The following is a 6,914-nucleotide window of genomic DNA, read 5'->3' as shown; positions in this document are numbered from 1 at the left end:
GTCTTTACTGCAATTTTAGGCAGACAGATGGAGCTCACAGGCAGCACAGAATGCACCCTAAGATTGGACATAAAAATTTCCAAAGATTCTCATGGAAATTGTAGGCACGTGGCTTGGCCATCTCTTTAAAAAAATCTCTTCTTTCTTTTTCTCCTCTCTCGTTCCCATATTCCTGTGCTTTTCTAATTGAGAGCAGTTGAGCTCTTTCTTTAATGTCCTTTTCTTTTCCAACCGATGCTCTCAGTGACTCAGCTGCTAATCTCAAGTGGTTTATTAAGGTATTTTGCTAATTAAGTCCGTTGTTTCCATGAGAGCTGACTACCAGTATGATTTTTTTTAACAGAACATAAACATAAAAGCATTTTTTGTTACTAGGGTAGTAATACACCAAAATAGACGTAAACACATATCTTTCCTTTAACCCAACTCCGCAGGTATTTTTTTTTTTAAGAAATATACTCCAGTCTGGGCATTCACTGTCTCCTTGGCAGAAGCATATTTATAAGTCATCCCACACCTCCCTCCAGGCCATGTGAGAAGAAGCACCTGGAAAACAGACTCTGAGCTGAGCATCTCACATCTTCTGGAGCTTCAATACCGAACAGGTAAATTCCCCACCTGCCTTCAATGTCATGCTATACCCTAAAAATTAGGCAGAGATGTGTATCAATTTATTTGCCTAATAAGCAAAACCAAGTTAAACAGTTATTAAAATAATATTTTTCTCACCCTTCACACCAACATTCAAGCCACTCTGTGTCTCTGGAAACTCAGTGAACACAGTCAGAGGTAGTCATGAACTTGAAGTTTGAAAATAGGAAAAGCAGAGAACATTCTATTTTGGTTATTGTAAGTAATAAAAAAAAAAGGCAGTTTAAAAGGCCTGCATGTTCATTCAAAACACCCATCTGATTTATGCCTTTAAGAACTTAATTTTTTCCCTAGAGTGTTTTGAGAAATCTGACCTTTATGATTGATGAGGGGCTGCTGTATCTTTCTGAGTTATGATTCTTTCCAAGTCTTCCCTGCTCTGTTCTCCATGCTTCTTTAAGTGCTAGTAAATGTAGATTAAATGAATGAATGGTAGATAAACAAAAAAACTTGAGAAAGAGCACAGAAGGAAAGAAGAAGAAGAGACAGACAGAGAGGAAAATGAGAGAGAGAGAGAACTGATTGCTGTAATTCATTTATTTAAAACAACATTATCTAGAATAGTCAGTATCACCTAATAGAAATGTGTTATTTAAGGGGAACACTCAACCCACCAGCAATAAAAAAACATCTAGGACACTCCAACTGATATTCCATATCATAAACTAGGTCAATATAATTTATTAAGATTATGTGATTGATAAGGGAAGTAGCTTTTCTGGTTAGATTTTGGGGAAATAGTGCAAAAAAATACCAACGTTTACTGTCCATTTAAGCCCTGTGCTCATGTTTTAATTTCTGTGGGAAAAGGGAAAAATGATTCTAGATCATGCCATTCCTCATTTCTATAACAACACTCTCTCAAAGTTCTCACAGTACAATATTGTTTTAAAGACTCAGTGATCAAATACTTTTATCTGAAAGTAAACTAGAAAATATTTAAGAAGAAATAAGCCAACTGGTGGTTTTATCCTCATCATTTTCTTTTCCTTCATCCCTTCCTTTCTTCAAAACCCTAGCAAATGTCATATGTACAAAAGAACCACTGCCTAACCACAGGTTTTAATTCAAGGAAGGCAGAAATTTCCTCTCCCAAATAAATCTCAAAATAATGAAGCCAGTAATTCAATAAAGGAAAGAAAAATAATATTTTCATGGAGGAAAGTTGCCTACTAATGCAGTGCCACAGTTTTCAATCCAAGCTGCCCCCAAGACTTGATAGTGGCCAGGAAGACTGATTTCCCAGACAGTCTCCAGAAGAGGAGTCGTCAGGGACATTCTCTTTCTTTCCTGCTCCATGGTTGTATCTGGTGTGGTCACCATGGAAAGTCAGGCCTTCAGCTGAGCTGCCTTTGAACTGTGTGAGCTTAGCCCTGTTTGAGTTGAGACAGGCACTGAGAGGCATAACTATGGCTCTCCATTTAGTCCACATCAATCAAGGAATTGTCATGTCTCTTACTGACTTTGTCTTAAGCACCTTGTAGGACAGAAAAGAAGCAGTATTTAGAATGTCAGAGCATGACTAAGGGGTGTAGGTGTTCAAACCTCATAGGGGCATATGACTAAGCTTTCATTTCTGAACAATGGTGATAACAACAGTTTCAGAAAGCACCATTTCTGGAGATTTTACTTTTGACTCTGATATTCTGCCAAGAATTTACATGCATCTTTATAGCCAATGATCCTCATTATAGAAGGATGATGATCACTATTACCACCATTATTCAGAAGAGGCAACTGAGCCTCAGGTAGGTTAATCAATGTACCCAGGTTCAGTAGGGCACACCCATGGAGAAGCTATAGTATGGAATTCAGCTGTCTGCTGAAAATGTCTATGTTTTTAACTGCTATGCAAAATGACGTATTTATTATGGAGAAGTCATTTTTAAATCAGGTAGAAACGTATAAATTTATGACCCATAAATCTTAAAAGTGTTTACCCATTGTTTGTTGAGTTGTGCTCTGGTGTAGAATCAAGGACGCTGGCCTCCAAGGATGGTCCTCTAGCTAAGTTGTCAATCCTATCTGTAGCCACTCCTCTACCCTCTGCTCCAACCACCCTCAATTGCTTATTTTCCAACACACTTCGTGCCTTTTTTAAACTGCACCATCTGCCTTAAATGTCTTTCTTCTGTCTGACCAGCTCAAATCCTGCTCATTCCTTACATTTTGGCTCAGTTGTCACATTCACTTAGAAACTGGGAAATAGGAGAAAGTTGAAGAATGGTTCTTAACTGAGTTGTGAACCTAGCATGTGTTTTGGTAAATTTGATACTGGTGTGAGTGAAGTGCTACCGCATTACAGAGCCTTTGTGTTTGCCAAGTGAGAGCAGACAGTTCCGATTTTCTGTATCCATTGTGATTCTCCATGAACAGAAGAAGATTTCTCTCCAGAACAAGGAAAGCAGGGCTGAAAACTGCCATTCTGCCTGCAAAAGCTGTAATTCCTTTATATTCGAGAGAAAATTTACGCATGAGGGAAGCTCCCATGTTCTTACATGTAATATAAATGGGAAAAGTACTAAGAATGTCCAATGTCCAATAAATAAGTCTCTGATCCCTCATGAAATTTTTGATAACCTGCTCCTCTTTTTGCAGTGTGGGTTTATTAGAATTACCTTATCAATGACATATCAGGTTTCTATTCCTTCTATTAATTTAAGGAAAAGGAATGAGCTATATATGCATCTGTGGATAATACATTGTTGGTTATCACATTAGGCAGCTTTAGTGCAGTAACAATCCCTCCAAATCCCAGTGACTTAACCAAAACCATATACTTGTCACTTGACTTTGTGCATTAGCAGCAGCTTCTTATCTAGGCAGCTCTGCCCAATAGGTCTCATTGAAAGTTGAAAAGTGCTCATTCTGGGCACTAGGCTGAAGGAGAAGCCCTTATTTGAGATATATGATCCTTGTGGCAGACAGAAAAGAGTAAGATAGCTAAAGAAAACAATCAATGGCTTTTAGAACTTCTGCTTGGTAGTGGAGTGTGCACACACACTCGCTTTGAGTGGACCAAATCAAGTCACATGGCTGAGCCTGACATCAATAGGGCATGAATATTTATTCCTTCCATTGGAGGCACTGCCAGTCAAATTGCAGAAGTTGGGGACACATAATCCTTTTAAAAGAAGGGCAAGTGGCCAGGCATGGTGGCTCGTGCTTGTAATCCCAGCCCTTTGGGAGACCAGAGCCGGTGGATTGTTTGAGGCCAGGAGTTTGAGACCAGCCTAGGTAACACGAGGAAACCCTGTCTCTACAAAAAATACAAAAAATAAAAAAATTAGCCAGGTGTGGTGGCACACACCTGTAGTCCCAGTTACTCTGGAGGCCGAGGCAGGAGGACCACTTGAGCCCTGGAGATTATGGCTGCAGTGAGCCAAGATCGTGCCACTGCACTCCAGCCTGGTGACAGAGTGAGACCTCATCTCAAAAAAACAAAGAAACAAAAGAAGAGCCAGGGAGTTGTTATTGGTTATACAGTTGGTTATGGCTACTTAGATATTACTTATAACGGGTGTGACATCTATTGAGGATTGTCATAGCCTGAATTGTGTTCCACCCTAAAAATCATGTTTGGTATCCTAAACCTCAGTGCTTAAGAATGTGACTGTATTTCAAGATTGGGTCTTTAAAGAGATAAATAAGGTTAATGGAGTTCATTGGGGTGGGCTGTGGGCTCTAATCCAATAAAACTGGTGCCCTTATAAGTAGACAAGAGTAGGACACAGACATGTACAGAGGAAAGACCACATGAAGATGCAAGGAAAAGATGACCATCTACTAACCAAGAATAAAGGTCTCAAAACAAAACCAACCCTGATGACACCTTGATCTTGGACATCTGGCCTCCAGAATTGTGAGAAAATAGATTTCTGTTACTGAAGCCACCCAGACTGTCGTACTTTGTAATGGCAGCCCTAGCAAAGTAGACACTGATGAATAAATTAGCAGATTTGATGACATTGATATTTCCATTATTTATTTTATTCAACTAACACCTCTAATAATCTCTATTATTGTAATAAACATTTACTCTGTATTAAGTAGAGTATTAAATGATCTATATACATTATCTGTTTTATTCACTCAAGACAATTCTATGATGTAAGTACTACTATTTCCCACATTTTGTATATGAGAAAATGTTATATCAATAGCTTGAAGGGTTTGAAGAACTTGTCTAAGTTGACACCCAGGTGGGGAACTGTGATCTGATCCTAGGTCATCTGAATCCAGAATCAGCTTTCTGCCACCACTATCAAGGGACATTGGATATTCTGTAGCATTTACTAAAATCAAGAAAGTTAAAAACATATAAACATGAGAGATCTATGATGCCTGTCTTGAGGAGTTCACAATCCAGTTGACAAAAGAAAAGAAGAAATAAGTATAATCCTAGAGAAGATAAGATAAATGTCATGTAAAACACTCTGTCCATACTTGTTATTATAACTTCGATGAGGAAATTGATGGCACAATAATAAATGTTGCTGAAGATGCAGCTGAGAGAGACAACATTATTCCTTGGATAACACTCGAAATTTTAAAAAGGTGATAAATAAAACTATCTTGTCAGGCTAGAATGATTGGCCAAATCTGGAGAAATGATGCATGATGAACAAATAAAATAAATTTCTAAGTACAAAAAAACAACTGGATCAGAACAATAACAACAAAATAATGTAGTTTGTTGTGTGAACAAAGGTCATTTTCGTTTCATATTAGTCAGCTGTGTCACTCATTGTGGACTAAGTCATTCAACAAACATTTATAGAGTGGCTCCTAGGAGAAAGTGGAAGGAAGTCAGTGCTCTCAAGTTGTTAGTCCAGTGGTGAGAGAGAGACATGAGCAAATCATGATAAAAGAATCTGACAGATGCCTTTAGGTGAGTCTGAATGAAGCACCTCGGTAAATGGCAGAGGAAGGAAATAATTTTTGTAGGTTCATGAGAAGAGGTTGAGATGGGAAGGAGTTTGCTGGGCAGAGAACCAAGTTCATGATAATCTAGGAGAAAGAACAGTAAGTGAACATTCAACTGTATGAAAAATTCTCCCCTGTTTGGAATGGCTGAAATACAAGTTTAAGCACCAGCATAGGATGAGGCTAAAATTTTGACTGGGATTCGGTTTTGAAGGGCAGTATAGTTAATGCTGTTGAGTCTGGCCTTCCTCTTGTACGTAACAACAAGGTAATAAAAATTTCTAGAGGAGCAACATGACCACATTTGATTTTTTGGAAGATAATTCTTGCAAGCAATGTACAGAAAAGACTGGAGGGTGGAGAGAACAGATTCAGGGAAATCAGTTAACGAGTGGTTGCAATTTTCCAGTAAGAGAAGTTGAAGCCTTAGGGAGGTAGGTTCTGCTAAAAATACTGACACTAAACGGTACAGCTGTGGCTCTTTCCACTGTCCTGGCTCAAAGTGAAGTTTTGTACTGTTTTTTAGTTTTGTTTTTTCTGAAACCACCCAAGTTGAGCTGCTGGTTCCTTCTGCATTACCCGGTCCCTTCAGGTGTCCATGGTTCTACCCTTTCTTATGTGGGCCTTAAAAAGTGCTGGGTTATTGATAAATGTTTATAGTACAGTTGAGATGGGCTGACCGAGACATTAGAATGTACACGGGTGACATTTCTACTGGTTGCTCATGGGGTGAGTTGTAAGCAGCGATCAGAGGAAGAACCTTCATGGGGGACAATGAAAAGCAACGCTAGCAATTGTCTTTGGCAGGACAGCGTGCAGCACTCTACTGAACCTGACAGACAGCCTTCAGCATGGCTTAGCTCTGTTGCCTGTCGACTGCCCTTGGGCTGGCCATAATGGTCTTCTTCAGGGCAGAGATTGAGTTCTTTCCAAGTATGATCTCTGCTCTTCTCTGTGTGATCCCTCTGAGCCATGCAGAAGGTCATCCTGACCTCCGTTCTTGTCAGGTTCTCTATCATCCCATTGACTCCCTGGAAAACTGCACTCTTAATTTTTTATTTGTAGGCTAACTTTATACCTTTATCTTTCAAATCTTTGTCTTTTGATTTTCAAAAATTATTCTTTCAAAAATCTTGGCTCTTATCAACTAACAGCTTTCAAAATCTATCATCTTTAATGTGGACTTCAAAAACTTGACTCTTTGTTTTTCTTTCTGTTTGAGCTAAATAAATTTTAAACCTCTCTTCTCAAATTCCCCTTAAAGATATCTCTAACAGTTTGTATTCTCTTTGTATTCAAGCTAAATAAATTTTAAACATCTGTTCTCCCATTTTCCT

Source organism: Symphalangus syndactylus, chromosome 9, assembly GCF_028878055.3.
Source record: "Symphalangus syndactylus isolate Jambi chromosome 9, NHGRI_mSymSyn1-v2.1_pri, whole genome shotgun sequence".
Taxonomy (NCBI): domain Eukaryota; kingdom Metazoa; phylum Chordata; class Mammalia; order Primates; family Hylobatidae; genus Symphalangus; species Symphalangus syndactylus.
The sequence above is the reverse complement of the archived record's forward strand: the minus strand, read 5'-3'. Positions refer to the sequence as shown.